At 46.2% G+C, this 20,656-nt stretch overlaps 2 protein-coding genes across 8 annotated transcripts in view; one reads left to right on the forward strand and one right to left on the reverse strand.

The window, feature by feature from the left end:
- Nucleotides 1–20,656, forward strand: part of LOC118314126 (NACHT, LRR and PYD domains-containing protein 12) — a 593,122-nt gene that overhangs the window by 104,640 nt on the left and 467,826 nt on the right. The window lies entirely within an intron of this gene.
- unc5db (unc-5 netrin receptor Db) overlaps nt 1–20,656 on the reverse strand; it is a 163,928-nt gene that overhangs the window by 68,689 nt on the left and 74,583 nt on the right. The gene's annotated exons all lie outside the window — the stretch shown is intronic.

The following is a 20,656-nucleotide window of genomic DNA, read 5'->3' on the forward strand; positions in this document are numbered from 1 at the left end:
ATCGTCTGGCGCGGCTGCATCCACTGTCCCTGATAAATAACCCTTTAATCAGACATGCTCTTACCGAAGTCAAACAGTCTCATACTGTGGCCGCACAGCTTGCGGCGCGCCGAGCAGACTTCCAAATGAATACCAATTAAACTGCTGTGAATGGCAGCTGGGCCACGGCGACGGATCGGTGCTGCTGTTCGTGGTAAAATCAAGAAATGGAGAACAGTTCGTCGCGGGCGGTCTCCGCTGCGCGGGGAATAGATGACAACAACAAGAAAGCGACTGTTCGTCACGCCAAACACGGTACATACAAATTATGTGATGCTACAAAAAAAAAAAAGTCGGTGTGGTGCACTGCGGTTTGTCCGGTGACCGGGCTCGTTTAAATCCTGACTGACAGGCCTGACACAAAAAAGGTCACATTTAAGAGGAGCCATAAACAAAGCGGCAGCTCTGCGGTCGGTGCCTGCTAAGTCACGGCTCCTGTAGAGAGCGAGACACTTGCATATTTCATAATTTTTTTTCCAGCAGTGGCAGAGAGCTGGCAAGTGACTGTGTGTGTGTGTGTGTGTGTGTGTGTGTGTGTGTGTGTGTGTGTGTGTGTGTGTGTGTGTGTGTGTGTGTGTGTGTGTGTGTGTGTGTGTGTGTGTGTGTGTGTGTGTGTGTGTGTGTGTGTGTGTGTGTGTGTGTGTGTGTGTGTGTGTGTGTGTGTGGTGGGAAACGGAGACAGCAGGGGAAAATAATGACTAATGACTTTCAATGATGCCCTAAAAAGTGTGAGCCTGTGGTTTAGAGAAAAGGAAGAGGGGGGGTGGGGGGGGGGGCAACAGCCTGATGGGGATCTCTCTCTTAGAGAGAGGGGGGAAAAGCAGTCGTAAGCCTTTCCTCCAGCGAGGCACATTTCTCTGAGTCCAAACCGGCGTCGGCAGGTGGTTTTGCCGGAGACGCGGAGACGAGTGGTTCGGCCGTGTCATCCGTCAGCCCGGTTTGTTTAGACACAGAAGTCTGTCGACAGGGCTCATTAGAGTGAAGCCCCTCGATCCGTCCTCCTTCCCAATCCCCTCCTCGCTCTGCGCGTAGTTCCCTGAGTCACTTGATAAAAATCTGTGCAAAACGGCAGATTCGCTCTAGAGAAGGACTTGGAAAAACAAATGACCGGAGCAGGTTCTGGTTGCTGCCGCAGCTTCGCCCTGGTGTGTCTAGTAGTGGACGAGGAGGACTTTGTGAAAACGTGGCCTTGGAAATCAGTTGTGCTAAAAAGGTTTCAGCCACACGGGTTCCGAGTTCAGAAGAAAACTTTTTTACCCGGTTCTCTTCCGTTAACTACCCAATAAAGGTGAAATGGGAATAGACTGCAGTCCCATAGATCATTATTGGACTTCTGGAAGAAAAAAAAGAAGGCCAATATCTGCCCAATGTACAGTACTGGCAAAGCCCAAATTACTGCTCCACTGGCTCTGAGGAGTGACGGGGGAGCTCGGATTTGGACTGCCCTCATTTTAACGTCAGTTGTTCCATTTAAATATTTGTGTGGCTGTATTTACTGTGATTAAAAGACCTTGAACCCTCTATTTGCCTCTGATTTTTGTTTACAGAACTTCCACATTTATGGCATAATCACCGTACATCAATGTGGGTACTGTCATTTGATCGGTGCAATTGCTGCGTGGCGTGGCTCACTTACAGTCCACTGGTCGTGAAAGTTGTGCTGGCGTAGCAAAGTAGCATTAGCATAGTTTCTTTTATGACTTTGTATATTCAGGTAAATGTAAGAAATGCTAAGTTCGCAGAAATATACGTGAGTGAGTTTGGACCATAGACTGTATTTATTAAAAAAATGGACGTAGTCACCTGGTCCAGTGCCTGAAGCCTGTATTCTCTGGAATGACCAGCAGAGGGACAAGTCCGTTTCTGTAGAAGTCTGTTATTCTACTTCTCACTTGATTGATAATTTCAGTAAATATTTTCCTGAGGAGTTTATGCTTCAATCTCGAGTTTGAAGTCTGCTGCAATGCATGATGTTCATTTTGCAAAGGATTGTCTTATTTAGAGTCGATGATAAAGCACCGTATACACTGGAGCATGGGCACAGCGTGATTGACAGCTAGTACCGTCCAATGGGTGCATGGCGAGCAGGTGTAGGTGGGCGCGCAGTGGGCCCGCTCCGATGTCTGGTTGCAAAAAAAAGCAAGATGGCGCCGGTTAAAATACACGGGGCTTGAAAAGGTTCAGATTGGGAAACCAGTGGGTGACATCACGGTGCCACTTGGTTTGGACGCTACGGGCTCCAATTATCCTCAATATAGTCTGAGCTCATAAAGCGATGTTCACAAATAATTCTGTGGTTGTAAATCAGTATTTGTACACATGTACAAGGGTCCACACAGTATTCCCTAAAGAGATTGACGAAAAATGATATCCCTTTAACCGCGCCTGCGCCCAAATGTCATGGATTCCCGTGTAATCCTGCCGAAAATGTGAACAAACAAATCTGACAGAAACAGATGGACGAGTCACGTCTTTGGTGCAGGGACAATAAAAATGAGTGTTTGTGTGAACATCTGTGCACAAAGCAGAGAGAAGAAGCATGATCAAATTAAAAAAAAACAGTTTTCCCACTAGAGAAGGGAACAGTTGTGTGGAAGGATTTAAGAAATAATAAAAGATTTTGTGTTTCCGCAGAAGAAGCCATTATGAAGGCACTATGACCGCTGTCAATGAGCCTTGCATTACCTGTACTGCGGGGGAGATGGTTTAACCCCGTGTGACGTCAGCCAATAGGCAGCCTGAGAAACATATGTGCTCTGAGTTGTGAAATCATTTCAATCAAATGCTCACCGACTTTCTTGAGTGTTGGTAATCAATTCAAACAGAAAGTGAGCCTCTGCTTTCAATGTCGCACTCTTTTGATTGGACAATTTTAGAGCAAATATGGCCGCTGATGTGAAGCACTTCACGGGTCCATTATTGAGACGGCAGTGTGTTCTGTCAGGACAAAGGGCAGGTGGGTGGGCCCAGCAACACAACCACATCAATACAGGAGACTCTACTGACCACAAACATCATGGGTCATTTATTTAAAAAATAATATGTTGAAATTAAATTTATACAGCACTTTTGTTTCTAATGTTACAAAGTAATTTACAAGGAAGAAATGACAGCTACTGTTCATTCACATCCCACTGGTGCTTTTCCAACTGGCACGCGTCCCATTAACAACTTCACTCAGTCTACTGATCCACTACTGCACATAACTGTCATATTATTTTAAAAGTCTGTTTGGCTATTATGCATAATGTATTATTTGTTACACATTTATTGTATTTGAAAAAGCAGATATTTATCATTTATTTTTCATCATCAGCTTGAAACCTTCATTTTCAGTTACTCACCTGGAAGTTTGTATTTGTCTTAGCGTTAAAGTCATTTTCACATGTCACACACATTTATCTCAAATGTATTCAACGCCTGCGATGTGGAAACGCGGCACCTCCGCGGGGCGTCGGCAGTCAGCCGAACACCCTTTAGACGGCAGGTCAGGAGAACCGTGCGTTCGCCTCGCTCGAAAGTGCTTTGGCCGACTTTGCCGACAGTAAAAGCTTAGGGTGCCCCCAGAGGACAACAGACCTCCTTCTGGGAGGTGGGTCATTGTAAAGCCTGGCATGCTGCTGCTGCTGCTGCGTAGCTCAGTGCACAATGATGCAGCCTAAAGGGAAGTTGACACAGGATCTCCTATAGTAAATGTACACACCAGTACACCCAGTGTGCCTCTGTCCGACCTGGGGGAGGCGCCCCCCACCTGTAACAATCGGAGTCTCCCCCCCCTGTTTTGACATTTTGTTGTTGTTGATTTGTTGGTAGTCTTTCCTCACGGTCAGAGGACGTCGCACCACGTACAAATTGTTAAGCCCTAAGAGGCGAATTGTGAATTTTGAATAAGGGCAACACGCAAACATGGATTAACTAATAGCCTGTATTTACAGTGACAGCATCATTAAATATAAAAATATCTCTGTGACTTTTTAGCAGCTCTTGACCAATCCGACAACTAAGTGATGGACCGGTCGTTTAGGGCTGCGACCAACGATTATTTTCATATTTGATTAATTTGTGATTTTTTTCCGCCGATTTATCGATTTGGTTGATAAAATGGTGAAAGATGACAATGGTGTTTCCCAATCTGTGTTCATAAAACAGCAACATGGTTTATCATTATTAAATCATTGTGCTAAAATGTGCCCACATCAACAACCGGCTTGATCCTGGGTCCAATTCCTCTTGTGCCCCTCGTCCACTGTACATTGTGTCCAACTGTGTGCAGCAAGTGTGGATCACCCATGGGCCCTACAGGCATGAAATAATCCCCATACTGTACTGGTATAGCTGTCACTGTTTAATGATGACGCTGGATTTTGTGCAAGATTGCCGCACGGATCTTGTTTGGTGAGCCTCAGCCTGGACCACCCAGTTGATGCTCCACACTGCTGGCTCCTAATGTCACAAGCTGTGCACCGATGTTCAAATCGAGCGTTAAATAAAAGGCATGTTATTGCATCGCTATGTGACAGATAATAGTTCCATTTTCACAAGCTTCAGAAGCTTTGGTATAGACGTGTGAGTGGCATCGCTCTAGTGACATATTCATTTTCAGACACTGTGTGTGTGTGTGTGTGTGTGTGTGTGTGTGTGTGTGTGTGTGTGTGTGTGTGTGTGTGTGTGTGTGTGTGTGTGTGTGTGTGTGTGTGTGTGTGTGTGTGTGTGTGTGTGTGTGTGTGTGTGTGATCGTGGTTGATCGATCGTTGAAGGGTTTACACTGGTCGACGTCGACTTCAGCCGCTTTCTTCCGCGTCTCGGAAACGAGCGAGTGAGATTGCCGCTAACCTCCGGCCCACTGCGAGTAAATTATGACGGTGGCCGGTGGGTTTGACGGGTAGCGATCATCAATCAGAGCCTCTTTCTATCTGGTTTGAGAAGAAGAAAAAGAAAAGAAAAAAGACAGACGTGCAGCCGGTAGAATGGAGTCAGACAAAAATCATCCACACAATGCGATCATATACAGTAGGCAATTGGGGACAACTCCCACTGTACCAGCCATGATAAGAAAAAGGAAAAAGGTTTGTGTCACCCAGCAACACACGTTCTGTTTGTTCGTGTCAAACGGGCTCTTATCAGCATGTTTCTCTGATAATGAACACCAACTGTGCGTCACCTCCTCTCTGGTGCAGAATCCCATCACACGACACTGCACCGCCTGTTGTGGCCGGCTGCACCGAGCGTCGGCATGCTAATGAAGCTAATCGCACACCGCATCACAGACACTTTACTTATCAAGAGCTGAACGCGTCGCCACAAGTTAGATTACATCTGTTTTGTAAAGATATTTGAGTTAGATGCGAGACATTAAAAATAAACGAATGCACCTTCAGTTGTGGGTCGCTCACAGTTTTCTTTGTACGGGTCTCTGTGCAATGACAGTAAAGGCTCATCTATGTATCGCATGCTCACACTCTACAGATCAACTGACAGTCCACTAAGTGGAACTCACACACTACAAATCAATGCAATGTCAGAAGAGGAAGAATGTGGAGCTGCGGATGAATGCACATGCGGACAATATGGACTACGTTATGAATCATACACCATCAGACTCCAGCTCAACCACAACGTGTACATCACTGCTCCAATCACGTGAAAAGCAGCTCACTTCCACGACGGTTTGCGTGACAGATCCTCTGACAGCAGCGCGTCTGCGGGAAATCCGATCAGGGATCTGCTCTGACTGCAGAGCGTCTGACACGCCAAAAATGCATCCGATCATCCCGGAGCCCGACTGTTGATCGCTGAGGTGACCCCTTTCAAATCCCCCCCCTGGCAAACGATCTGACGGAAATTTGGCCCCGATTTTATAATCAGCCGGAGGTGAGGAAGTTAAAATTAGACTTCGCCCCCACAGAGTCCGTCCAGCTCCGACAACCTGCTAACCTGATACGCTTTTGCATTATTGAATTGTTGGTAATTTAAAATGAACCAAGAAGATTCTGAGATAGTTTATTTGGGCCTTTTTTCGTTTTTCCAAAGATATTGAACCTTGTCAGGGGGACCACACATTGTATTGAATTGTACTTTATGAACTCCTCAGCAGTTGAAATGTAGAATTTAATGTCTCCAACAGTTTAGTCTAGTCGAGTATTTTGAGCGTCAAAGCGAACGTCAGTGCATTAATAACAGTGTTATTATTACCATAAAACAAACTAGTTTCATTTACGTATATGTTGTAGACAGACACACACCATATCACATTTAAATTTGGATTCACCTAACGAACATGTCTTTGTACACTTAGTTTCAGTATTATCAGTATTTTCAGTGGGGATAGGCCCAAACATTCTCCATAACCAGTAGCAGACTCAATATAATGCTGTTATTCTGATCAAATACTACAATAATCTGGAGGAGGGCAGTCACACATCACTGCTACTGCCATTATAATCAAAATAACATCATACACACATACAGGTTTTTTTTGTTTTATTCAGTGACTAGAAGCTCTGATGCTGAAAACAAAAACAGAATAGTTTCCAAAAATACTATTCTGAAACCCCCATCCGTGTTCATGCACCAATCTCCATTTGTATCTTTACCTCATCAGTGCAAAAAAGACCTGACAAATCCTAATCATAACCAATTATCAGTCAGCCCGGCCCACGTCCCCGCCCGCCCTCTGTGCCACCCGCGTGCCGCGAGAGCCACGCCGGAACTCTTGAAGTAAAACTGAGGACACTACACTTCAGGATCCGAGAACAGCGTTCGCACATTAGCGTCATCCTCCATCAGGGTCTCATTACGTCTGCTCCAGCTCGCCGGCCGGCCGGCGCTCGTTTCCACACCGGGACTTAATGGTGACAGAAGACTCCTGCAGGTGCCGAGCTGAAAAAGTCCCCCCGCCGCTCGGTAACCGGAGCACTTAAAGCACAGAGGCTTTGTTCAAATTGAATTCCCCAAATTAGCCACCATTTTCACTCTGCCCGCATTCTTATTGCATACCAGCAAAACACTCGCCTGCGCGCACACGCACAGAGACACACACAAACGTGTGCGTGGAGCCATCGGCCTCTTTTTCACCTTCATCTTTTTTGGGGGGGAAAAGGATATTTGATAGCGAGGCCATTTTTTTTTCTCCCGACTCCATTAGGCCCCGTGCCCACTCCTCAGCTCTGTCACCAGAGAAGTCCCAGCCCACAGCCGCGTCTCCTTGACACGAAACCCAATTTCCAGCCTGCAAAAGACGTGAAAATCAAACCCCGACGAACCCAACACACGCCGCCAACAAGCGGCACATCTTGCATCGTGTTGTGAGATTCCGAGAACATAGGAGACACTGTGCAGCGGCGGCGGCGGCGGCAATTAGAACTGCAGAGGCTCGTTAACAAGGGCAAAAGTTGTTTTTCGCGTTTCTCTATGTCTTTCCGGATGGGAGGCTAAATGCAGATTGATGCGTCAAGTCGGCCCACTCAAGTGAAAACTCATTACTAACCTCAGTATTTTGTTTCTACGTGAATCCGGCGGTGTGTGCAGGCAGCGGGGGGACGGATGGTGCTGATGTAGTTTCTGCTTCACGTAGCATCTCTAAAATGTGTTTTACTCCGCCATATTGAGCACATTAATTCTAATCATTAGCGCCTCTCTCCTTTGTGTTTTAGAGCAGAATCTGTCTGAATAACACCTGGATTTGGCTCATGTTTTCCCCCCAAGTGCAAGTCATTTTGTTTCAATACTGTGGCGCAGCAGAGAGGAGAAGGGTGAACTCACGGGCGGACGGCACAGGGACCGTTATTCTGAGGTGGAGGAGAGTATGAGGCCCAAGAAATGCATCTCTGCTTTACATATGCATATATATATAGCTTTACTCCAAATTAAAAGCCAGATTAAAAAGATGGACCTGGTGGAAACGACGCTCACCATTCTAGTATCCAGAGGAAGCGTTTTCCACAGTTAAGGGACCTCGCCTGCACTTTTATGAGACGCATCAGGATATTTAAAAGAAAATTAGCGGAGGACCTTAGTGATCTGGCCGTAAAATAAAAAGAAATTCTATGATGATGTGGGAGGAAGAAGGGCCATTTAATGCTTTACTTCAAAAAAAAAAAAATGTAACGATATCGTTGTTAGTTAAGACTCCGGCTGCAGCATTTTAAAATAAGCTGTAGTTTTCTTATCAAGTTTTAGGTGAAAAGGCAATTTCCATGGTCCAAACGGCCAGTTACAAACATTACAAACCGCTGTTCCATAGCATTGGAAGGAGACGGTCGAAGCAGTCTGGGCCTCCGGACTGACCTCGAACACATCCCACATGACAGGGGAGGGGTGGACAACCTTGTCTGTGGTTGGTTGGCTCGATTAATGGAAGGATGGATGAGGAAACAGTGGATCTCTGGGGCTCTCCGCTACCGCAGAAGTTCAGCGTATTTCATACTGTATATACACATAACATTGTTGGTTCAATTCCATCCGGGACTTTTGTTGTATTTCTAAAATCCCCCCGTCGCTTTATCTCCACATTCCTGAGTATCTCTACACTGTCAACCAACAAATAAGGACAAATATACAAAAAAATAAAATAAAAAAGTGAAGAGAAGTTTCCAAAAGTCGGGAAATTTGAACTGCTGAACTCACGCGGCACTGAGTCATTCCACATCCTCACTGTCACGACTGAAGAGTCCCGGCGCACCTTCCCAAGGGTCGAAATCGGATAAAATAAACCCCGTGGTGCTCGCATCGATAATCCTGTGACAGTTTAGGTATTAAAGCCGAATCCGCTGGCTCATCAGCCGCGACAAAGGGCCCCAGTCTCTCTCTCTCTCTCGTAATAAAAAAAGGAAATAAATAAAATAATGATAATAATAATCATAAAACCTTTTACAGCCTAGTCCTCGGCTCTGGCAGCCAACATGCGGTGAGACTAAATAAAATCTTTGCTCGAACCCCAAAGCCATCACACCCCCTCAAGAGTCTATAGTGTTGGTATAAGAGTGTGTGTGTGTGTGTGTGTGTGTGTGTGTGTGTGTGTGTGTGTGTGTGTGTGTGTGTGTGTGTGTGAGTGTATTGTTCGGGGCCACATTCGGTTAACAACCCCATTAACTGGCTCACAAAGCAACCCCTGGGGCAACCATAACATCAATCCCGGCTTTAGAGGCCATTACGTCTCAGGCCGAGATATGCACGCCACGCCGGAGAGGCGAGGTGAGCCGGTAGCTCGGGGGTGGTCAGGTGTCGCTGCCCGTTTGTCAAGCCCGACCCTCTGTCCACCCGGCAACCCCATCCTGACCGACCGCGTGCAGCTGCGCGCATACGCTACATACACCGAGACCCACGCTCGCACCTACAAATACACCTTCTCCACATATAGGCACAGTGTGAATGACACACAGACACACACTGGGAACATATGCGTCGACACACTCTCGCGAATGCGCCGTCTGCCCCACGGTGTTCCGGGGCGCACACGCGTTGCCGCTAGTGTCGGTCAATTTCACGCACGCGGCCAGATGGCTGAAAGAACGTACACACGACACATACTGCACATGGCAATATGCACACACAAGATACTCACCCTCCACTCCCCCCCACCCACCCAAACAAACACACGCGTCACACAGCTTCCGGCAGCGTGGGAAGGCGAGGGCTTTGTCCGCCCGCTGCTCACCCGTGATAACATTCACGCCCTGCAGACGCCGGAGAGAGAGGTCAATGAACCGCCACTGTTGAACTCTGGGATTCTGCAAAGGAAACATATTTGTGTGCAACTCGGAGTGCTTAATAGCCAGATTCCTCCAAGGGGGAGACTTAACCGCCTCAATTAAAACCACATAAAGGAGAACGCGCGAGTCCTAACAGCATAAACACGTCTCTTCTTTACAACAAACGAGGATAAAGAGTTCCCCCCCTAATAGAGCCAGGTGGACGCCGGTTTCCTCTCCAAACCCGCAGGTTGGAGGCAGTAATCACGATTAGGGAAGTGCCAGGAGAGCTGGCACCGATGATTGGCGGCTCCCCCCACCGTCCTTCGACATATGGGTGGGAGGGGGAACGTTCCCAGCACCCAGTCGGCTCTCCCAGCGGGCGCTCCGGCTGCACGCCGCCCAGATATGTGGCGATGAGGAGGTTTTTCACGGCAAAGGAAGTGCCCAGTTTCTTCACCATGGGAAATGGGACAGAGTTAACTTGAGGGGATGCAGTCGAGGAAAATCGACAGCGAGTTTGTGAAGGTGGTTTCAAGGGCGGAAGTGTTTTCACAGTGCTGTGCGTTAATCAGAAATCAAGGGTCCAAATTCGCCCTGATGCATGGATTCAAATCGACCCCGTGTGGATTTTTTTAATAACACGAATCAGCTGTTAAAATGTTAGAGCCACATTTAGCCATATTTTATGGTAAGAGTGGATAAAAACGTGTCAATCACAGAGAGAATTATCTCAGCTCTACAGCTCCCTTCAGTTCTATGGAGGTTTCAGCTCATTTTCATGGTTTTTACAGCAACTCTGTTCATCAACGTACAGCTCTGACGACCCCACTGTACACAACATGCCTGGCACTAAACCGCAGCTGTGGAATATATCACATATTACATTAGAGCGACTAGGAGCGCACATAGCCACTGATGGATGCAAATTTACCGTTGGCAGCTGTTGAAACCAAGAGCCACTTCCTGTGCCGTCAGCAGCTACATTCATTATTTATGGGGAGTGAACATGAATTGAACAAACTGTTCATTACCTCCAACTAGTAAATTATAAAAAGATCTCGAGAAGTGCAAACATTGCGTGTCACTTCCTGTTAGACGCTGTAGTCAGTGGGCGGATAGGGGTCGTCCTTCCTGTCGTCTCGTCCTATCCACTATTCCTTGTCCTCATGACGTTATCCAACGTCAAAGGTGTGAAGGAGGATTCATAGGACTCAGGAAAAGCCGACAGCGCTGCTAAGAGGATCCAACCCGACTTTCACTAAACTACGTCATCATGCGACGGCAGATGTTATTGACGTCCGTCTGCCGTGGTGAAGCTACGAATCTCCAAAGATGGACTATCATGCTCCATCGGCATGATTCAGTGTTTTACCACCGTGTGACATCAGATGTAAATGATCCATAGGCAACAGTAACTTGATGACCGTAACCGGTGCCAACGCTCTCAAAACAAGTAGAAGAGCCCGTCCACTTCCTGCTCCGGCCGTTCTCCTGAAATCGGCTGCAACTCATCTAGAGCGCCGTCGCAAGAATATCCTCAATTGATTGGAGCGATTGGAGCTTCTACGCAAAAAGGCCCACATTTGTGGACGTAGATGAGGACGTATCAATTATCAGAATTTTAGCGGGGGAAACAATAAGAAAAATAATGTCCCTTCATTTTTGTTAGAGGGATACCAATTTTGCCCATATGGAGCTAGCATTCTGCTAATGCTGGTGTGATATTTTTTAAGGTTTTTATGTCCAGGTCTGAGGAAAGTGAATGAAATTGAATGACCAGACCAAAGGAGGACCAGTAGTGTTTGCTAATGTAGGAGCTGCCAACTGGTCATGGTGCCATAAATAACTATATATCCATGCTCATACAATGAATACAATTGTGGTGCACGGACGTCCCACGGTGAAATACTCGTGCGACGTATAATATAATTCAACTTTCAAGGTGTCCCCCTTGCATCTTGGCTGGTCTACTCCGACGTCCCGCAGTTCCCTGAGAGACTGAAAAGCAAAAAGGAAGAAAAAAACGAGTGCCACTGGCAGAAACGCGCTGCGCGTTTAAATCGTAGGACTTCATTACTGCTCATGTTCAGTCAGCCCCGCCAAGGCGCTCGACAGACGATACCAGTAACTGCGGACCGAACCTGACAAAACGCTCTGTATTCTCCAGCAGATTTTCATTCTTGTGGTCATCGTGGGACACTTATACTCCCCACTGAATGACAGACTAATGAAATTCTTCAGCCGCAGCTCCTTGTGGCAGGGTGAGGTGGATTCCATTACAGGCTTTACGGACTGACACCCCAAACACTGTGGAGTCAAACCCTAATCCTATATTGGCAAAGCCTCGGCCATATTATTATTATATACTGGGGCACTCTTCATATTTCTCCCACTCGCATGTCTCCGATACATATCAGCCGAGTTATTAGTAGAGGCCATGGGAGATAGCAGGGGAAAATGAAACGGCACTACTAACGTATCCAGGCTCCGGGGATTTACTGGACTAATAATGTGTCCAGAAAGCCATCTGATGAAATGACTCGTATCATATGTGTCATAGATATGTCTGAATACCTGAAAAGAAAAGACTTAAATTCAGTAATATCCAGCGACAGCTTCTTTGGTGGAGACGTGCATCTGATCTCAGGATATATTGGTTTGATGTCGGGCCCCCGACTGACCATGATACATGGAAACTTCATTATTGTTCCATATAACAACTCAGCTCTTCTATGCTGAAATAATACTGTCAAATATTTACTTTATTTTTGTATTTATTTATGAAAAAACAAATCATGGACTGTTTTTAATTTATATCATACGCATGTGTCACAACATTCGAAACAAATCTTTAAAGCTACAGTGTGTAAGATTTAGAAGAACTAATTCACAGAAACGTAATATATTGTCCATAACTATGTGTTCATATATGTATAATCACCTCTGAGTGAGTTAAATATGAGATCTATGAGGTGGACCCGACCTCCGTGTGTCTCCATGTTTGCTACGTCGTGTTTAATACGGTTGTTGAACAATGCGGTCCAGAATACGTCTCGTTCGCGTTGAATTTAAAGAAATATTATATTGGAAGACAATCAATTGGCCAGATCTTTGGGTGAAGTCTGTTGCGAAAAGTTTAATATTTTGTTCTGATGAATGCCCCTTTCATATGATCAGGCTGATATATTCTTAAGAAATGGTGAACCAGTGAAAGTAATATATCGCTAATATTGCATTGATGTCCTTTGTCAATGAAAGATTATTACAGATACATGATCAAAATCAAAGTTGCTGGATTTGAGCTGCATGTGGCAGATCGTTTCAGCGGAGATGGGCCCCATTCTGTACTGACGATACCTTTTTGTTGAGTAAAATATTTGTAGGGAATACTATTAATATTTGCATCTACCGTATATGCGTGGCATTTCCATGCATTCCATGTCAGAAAAGAAGAAAAAAACATGTAAGATGTGTAATGTGTTCTATGCCTGTTCAAAACACTCTTGCTATTGCATCAATAATTCAATATTTTAATCAATTATCTGACTATCATACACCCACTTGCCAATTTATTTGGTACAGCAAGATGAAACGAATGCATTAAAACATAACAGGCTGAGAATTAATCCTCCCTGGATGAGGATTAGACTGTTCAGTTGAGAAAGGTGTAGATTTATTTCAAAAGTTATTGAGGAGGGCATAATCTGTGCTGCTGTAGTGGGTTCCAAATATTTCGTCCATCCCTTTAAGATGAATTGGGGTTGATGAAATATTAGGAACACAGTATACAATCCCTCACTTTGTAGTAGACAACAGGGCTGAGGGAACATAGACACGCTCCCGTTTCAGCCCGATAATAGCGAAAATGACTGCAAAGTGTGGTCAGTCAGGTGCACTGTCGGCACATGGAAGGCGATTGTGCTTTGGACTAAAACAAAAACCTTGTCTGGAGGTGAGGTGCAGCATTTCACTGTTATTTTAATGGTGGATCTTCCAAAATACTCATTTGCACCTACACAGATGGGTGCAAAAGAGAGATGTACTGCTATACTGTTCCTCTCTCACTGCCTGACAAATCCACCACCGTAACGACAATCCACCAAGGTGCAAACTTACCTGGCTTTTTCTTTTTGTGGAATAGCAGATGACATCCTGAATGGTTTATCGCATGTTACGCCCCAAAAACCCAATCATGATTAATTAAGAGACTGAGTCCTACGCTTTCCAACCATGCAGCTGGCCCCAAGCCTTTATTTTCTATGTTTCCATCGTTAAACTAGCAAAAGAAGATTTGCTGAATTGTATTTTGTTTTACAGAGAGGTGTTCCTGTTATTTAGGGAAGGGGGGGGCGGGGGTGTTAAAACAACACCAGTCATAATAATGCAATACCATGCAAAATATAACTCAACGGCACCACAAACTCCGGCATCCACAAAATGACCATAAAATTGATCAACGTCCCTCTGAAACACGAAGGCTGAACATTATAAACTTCACCAAGGTGGGATTCATCGCGCGACCGTCGTATTAGACTGCATTAGTCTGAGCCGGGTGTTTGCAATAAACTGCCAGTGTGTGCTTTGCAGATATTTTATAATCTTCCGTGGCACACTCAAACCCGCCGCGCGATGCATTGAAATAGAGACCGGCGGCGACGAACCCTTTGTCGTGATTTATTGGACGACGCACTTCCGACCGCAATTCACGGAAGGTCTTCACGGGTATAAAAACCTTCCGCGTGAAAACTGCTGCTGTTGGAATTTCACTTGATTTCACCAGAGCCGGTCCAGCTTTTGTAATTCAATACATCTTAGTTAGCATGAAAATAGGTGGATGAAATCTCCTTTTATTACACTAGAAGGCATTTAATGGAAACTTCATCAGGATATTCTCATAATTGGATTGAGCCGCGGCGAGTGGCGCTGTGCGCAGCCCCTGAGAATAAAGGAACTTAGATCTATAATAGTGCTTTTGTCCTCTGCACATCTCTACTGAGATACCCCTCTGCTTTGTTGAGCTAATTTCATATGTGTAACTGACCCGGTGAGAACTTTATCACTGGGGATGAGTCCAAAAGAAACCCTTTTCTGTGCTCCACCGGGATCTGTCGTCGACGGCAAAGTGCACATACTAAAACTGGCGAGAACAAATCAGTCCGGACCCTCCCATCCTCCCTCACTGTTATACATCACCGTCAGTCGGTTTGTGTGTCTTGGCATCCCCATTTCCCCCCTCATCCCGTCTCATCTACGTCCGCTACATCATCTACATCTCCCAGAATGCTTTTCAACAACAGGGGCGGGTGTGAGCGCGGTGCCTTCAGTCTTACAAGGGTTTTGCGAGCAAACAGTTTGTTGACTCAAAATGCCGATTGCCCCCGCGGCCTGCATTGCATTCTGGTCCGGCTACGCTACCGTGGCTGGTGGGAGCAGTCACTCTTTTTCTTCTGTGATGGATCCTCCCCCCGTGGTCACTGTCGCGCAAGGTGAGCGTGTCCTTTAGTTCCTCGCAACATTCAGCATCCAAAGTGACATCCAGATGAACTTGCTAAAATTCAATCTGCAAAGAGCTGCGTACAGTGTGTGTGCGTGTGTGTGTGTTTTTTTTCTATCGACAGAGCTGGAATAATCTATACAATGCAATCAATATTCATGCACATGCCGTGCAGCGCTGGCTGTCCTCAGGTGTTGTGAGCACGCGGTGCAGATACGCACGCTCCTTCCCGCAGCATCTGCAGCCGGCGGGCTCAAGGGCATTGGCAGCTTTATCAGCGCCTCGCGATTCATCAGGACAGTTGGTAAATAAGAGATGCTATCAGGTGCTCCTGGTGGCATTGAGGCCCCATGTCCTGATCAATCGCATTACAATTCTTCACTGATCTCCTCCTCTGATTAGCCGGACTAATCCAGCGCACAATGTAGCCGTCTATTACTGAGCCAGGACAAAGCCCCTCGCGTTAAGACCGCCCTTATCGGCGGTTCTGCATTCGCTGCCGATATGAGGCGGGCCCACGCCAGCAGCTAGGCCGAGGACGTCCTCGTGGCTCCTCTAATTGCTAATCCACGTGGGCCGGGAGATCGCAAAGGAGATTTCACTTGGCCTGGCCGCGCCATGGGCGGCCAAGTGCGACCACTGGGAGGTAAAGGGGACGAAGCAAGTCGAGGCAAAATGGCTTGTCATTTTTTCATCTCCTTTAAGTAGGTATATGGGAGATAGCAGAGTGTCTCGGTAAGAAAAGAAGGGGGCCGGGCGGGCTGTCACTCGGTGGCAGCAGGCACTTAAAGCAATGTGGGAACGCTGATGAACAAGCCGAGCCTAATTTGAGCTAATGAACATGAAATATGCATCAAACTTCCACGTTTCGAAAACGATTCCGCGGCGAGCGGGGAGGAAATGAAGCCTCGCTAACGAGTCCGTGTTTAGCCGCCGCGCGCTGATTATGAGACGGATATGCTTCTCAAATTGTCAAAGTTACAGACATTAGTCCGCAGAGCTGGGAATTACACGGTCCTGACTCATAGGCGGGGGAGATAAATTAAAAAAACTTAAAGCATCGGAATAATTAAAAAGATGTGTCACTAAAAAAATAACTACACAATGGCTTTCAATTATTCATGTTAGCCATAGTTACATAAGGGTCAGCCGAAGCCGCCGCGAGGACCTCATCTCACCTGAGCTTACATCTCAAATCACAAATCCTCTTACTGATATTAATGGGGACCAAGATTGATATTTTTTTAATAAACACAGTCGGCAAAATTTTTGTGACTTAAACTTGTATAAGATCGAACATTTTGACCAAAGTGCCAGTCAGTGGTTGAATGAAAACGGATGCTTGGGCAGAAGATCACACGCCGTTGATTGGGTCGGTTGTGTTTGTGGTACGGCCATTTTTAGAACCATACGTTGCTATATTCCTCTGAAGCGCTCTGGGGCCCCTGTCACAAACCTTTAGTTCATATCTATCAATTGCATCAGTCGAACAGAAGTTCAATGGGAAGATAATGAGACATCTTCCCGACACTTCCTTCGTAGTGTCGGTCCCACCCCCCAGCACACGTCACTCATCTCGGGCTGTTATGTATATTGAATTAGCATCTTGGCCTGAGGTCACAGCAACAGCCAGTTGCTGCTACGCGTTGACAGCTTTCCGGTGATGGTGATAGTTCACCGGTAACCGTGCCTGTGGTCATGCTCGTTCAGAAGCAACGCTTCCAACCTCCCGCTTGCGTTTGTCGCCCCGCATTGTTTCGTGAAAGCGCTTTACACAAATGGTGATAACTATTCCATTCATGTGTAAATTGGCATCTTCCACTGTATCCAAACATTTTTCAAACAACGGCTCGGCAGTGAGCATTTCGCAGCCGTCTGTGTTGTCCCTTCATCACGGTTCGTTGTTTTTGTCCCATTTCTGAATTGGCTTGATTCACACGCACAACCAATAATCCAATAATTGTGATATTAAAGCTCCCTCGTCCAACAATGGGCCCCTTTCATGGCGCACACATCCCGTCATCACAGCAGGAGAAGCACAAGTGCAGCTAATGGCATTAGCTGTGGCTCGGTCCCGTCGAGTGTTACAGTGAGCCGTGACAGGCGGGTCCGCTCCAGCAATAACAAAAAAACAGGGACTGTATATCAGATCATCCGAAGGAATTTACGGACTGAAGAGAAAAGACTAAAAGCACGGCTTTATTAGAACTGACGCGGAGATTGTCAGGAGGTAAAGCGTCTCGACGGACAGATCGGGGTTCGAGGTTGAATACCGGAGTTAAATTTTGGATGTGCGATTACAAATCTACGTGCCTCGCCGTGGAGGAGGCGTCCCAGCCATTAATCACACTCTGCCCAGGAGCATGGGAACAGGAACATTAATAGAACCGCCCTCACGCCAACAGCTCAGTCACGTGTCTTAGTGCATCTGCTGTCATTAGATGTAACCGGGTCATTTGTGCTTCGTGTTTGTGGGACTGTCGTCAGAACCGTGTGAGAGTCACAGGGACGGACGTATGTGGTTGAAACCTGGCATGTGTACGGAATTATCTTCTGTAAAACATGGAACACGGGCTGCACGGTGGTGTAGTGGTTAGCACCTTCGCCTCACAGCAAGAAGGTTCTGGGTTCGAATCCCGGTTCAACCAGGGCCTTTCTGTGTGGAGTTTGCATGTTCTCCCCGTGTGTGCGTGGGTTCTCTCCGGGTTCTCCGGCTTCCTCCCACAGTCCAGAGACATGCAGAATGGGGTCAGGTTCATTGGAGACTCTAAAGTGACCGTAGGTGTGAATGTGAGAGTGAGTGGTTGTCCGTCTCTGTATGTGGCCCTGTGATAGGCTGGAGACCTGTCCAGGGTGAACCCCGCCTCTCGCCCAATGTTAGCTAGGATTGGCTCCAGCGACCCTTAAATGGATAAAGCGGTAGACGATGAATGAATGAAAAAACATGGAACAATAACATTATATAAACAGCGCTATATAGCATATCTTTAAAGCTACTCAAATTGACATTGTTATAACACTTTATGTGACAAGCCTATAGAATTATCAACAGCTCCCCGCAACTCAACATCGTGTGTCAATGTGTTGTTGGTTCCACTGCCCCCCAGTGGCCAGAAAACCACGGTTAATGCTGCTTATTATTTATCCATCTATCAAATGTATTGACATTGACCGTTTTCGAACGCTTTCTCTAGTGCTCCAGCGTCGAACAAGGTCATCGGTGGTGACCCCCATAGCCGAGGGGTATCAGTTATGGAAAAACGACGTGGAAAGCCCCTCCCCACAAGTTGAACCGTGGCGTTCCGTGCCTATTTCGCTCAGGATATGTCTCGCATCATATGAAAAACTCCATATAGACACGTTAACAAGGTTAAAGAAGAAAGGCGAATAATCAATACAAATATTTTCATTGGAAAGGGCCCATGTTGATCTGCTACATTGTGAAATGAGTGGAGAATACTTGGGGTGGGCTAGCGAACACACCAGACTATATAAGCAATAGAAGGAAAATTCCAGAGCGTACTGAAAAGCGTATGGGTACAGTAGGTTTTTCCAAATGTCAGCTGTGACAGTAAAACGTGCCGCGTGTAATTTTTTTAAACGTTCCATCGCCGTGCTCTGACTCCGGAACCTGAAATGTCTGATTTTCCCGTTGGCAGACTGTGAACACGGCAGCCGCCCGTCGTGGCCTCCACGCAGGGCGGCGCTTGTAACAGTTGCACTTCTCTCTGTCATCTGTCAACTCCACTGATTAGCTTCCCTCCCGCTGGACGTTGAAGTGGCGGGTGTAGTGGGCTGGCGAACGCCACCCGAGGAACTGTTCCCTTGTACTTCCCCCCCGCGGCACGCGGAGCGGCAAACAATTGAAGTTCCAAATTTCATTTTTGCCATTATCGAGCTCACAACAATTTCACAGCACAGCAATCACACCGTAATGAACTTCTTCCAGAAGCAATTAAAGCCGCGTTCCTGCGGAGGGACCTCCATGAATGCGCGGAAGACGGCTTCCTCTCGCAGCCTCTAATCACAGACTCCTCCAGCCGAGGTGTCGCGGCGGCTTTTGTTGTTTTCCGGAAATCCCTTCCGGAGGCCTCTAATCAACGTGCCTCCACCTGACGAACAGTAACGGGGATTAATTGGTGCGGCACGCCGCCGCCGCCCCGCTCGCACTTCACCTCATGACCTGGACCTGGACCATATATCAGCATTAGCTGGACGCGTGTTGTCTGTGGACCGCGTTGAAAGGGTATTCACACGCTCTTCTAATGTTCCCACCCAGTGCAGCCCGAGGGTCCGCACACAGAAACACTGAGTCTGGTGCCAGCCGGGTTTCATTTTCGAAACGTGGAAAACTAAAATAAACAGCGCAACCGGGGCGTAAACCCAACTAATAACACTAATTGTAACAAGGACGCGCAACTCGGGGTGATAACGCATCATTCAAATCACTGGGACGGCATTCAGAGCAGAAGTCAGATTCATTGAGGCTTCTGAAAAACATTTAGTTTTAACAGCACAGGATTTGATGTTCCAGTAACAGGCCGACGGAGCATGTGCTCGGCTGAGACGGACAAGGAGAGGGATGACAGCGACCTAGCCTGCCAGGTCAGGTCTCTATTGAAGCCCCTGAAGACCTGTTTTCTTGAATTCTTACCTTGTTTCTGTGCAAAATTAAAGATTGGTGACTAAAGGGGGAAAGATGTGTAGTGAGTTATAACAATTTGACCGCTCAAATTAAGAACATTTAATCACGGGATTATGACTCGATCATAAGACAGAGTTTTATGGCCACATTGAGGATTATGTAGAAGTGAGACTTCGTAATTTGACGAAAAAAAGTCATAATATTATGAGGATAAAGTTGTAATATTACAAGAAAATTTTTAAAATGTATTGAATAAACAGGCGTGAGCCCTAAAACTTTCTCTGGTGTGGTGCCACACTGACAACAGGTACATTCATGTCATGTTATCACTGTTTAACATTTATTAAACTCTTTTGCTCGTTGACTGAAGTTACAGCTTCACAAAGTTTCTCCACCTTCCTCATTTTTAACTCCCTGCTCTTCTGACATTTCTCCACTGAAATAACACTGAGACCAAATATACGACTTTAATCTCATAATATTATGAATTTATTCTCGTAAAATTACGACTTCGCTGTCATAATATTACGACTTTAATCCCACACCATTTTGACTTTACTCTTGTAAAATTATGAATTTATTCTCTTAATATTATGACTTTATTCGCATAAATTGATGACTTTATTCTCAAAGTCTCCATTTATTCTTCTCTCAAGTTGCCCTGATACACATATTTCTATTTTTTGTTGTTGGGGTGTACAGTGGCCTCACAAGGTGCACAGATGTCTCACCTGTTTCCAGGTGTAGGCAAGGAAAGTACTTTTGGTACATATAGACATATAGCAC

This window comes from Scophthalmus maximus, chromosome 3, assembly GCF_022379125.1.
Source record: "Scophthalmus maximus strain ysfricsl-2021 chromosome 3, ASM2237912v1, whole genome shotgun sequence".
In the NCBI taxonomy this organism is placed as follows: domain Eukaryota; kingdom Metazoa; phylum Chordata; class Actinopteri; order Pleuronectiformes; family Scophthalmidae; genus Scophthalmus; species Scophthalmus maximus.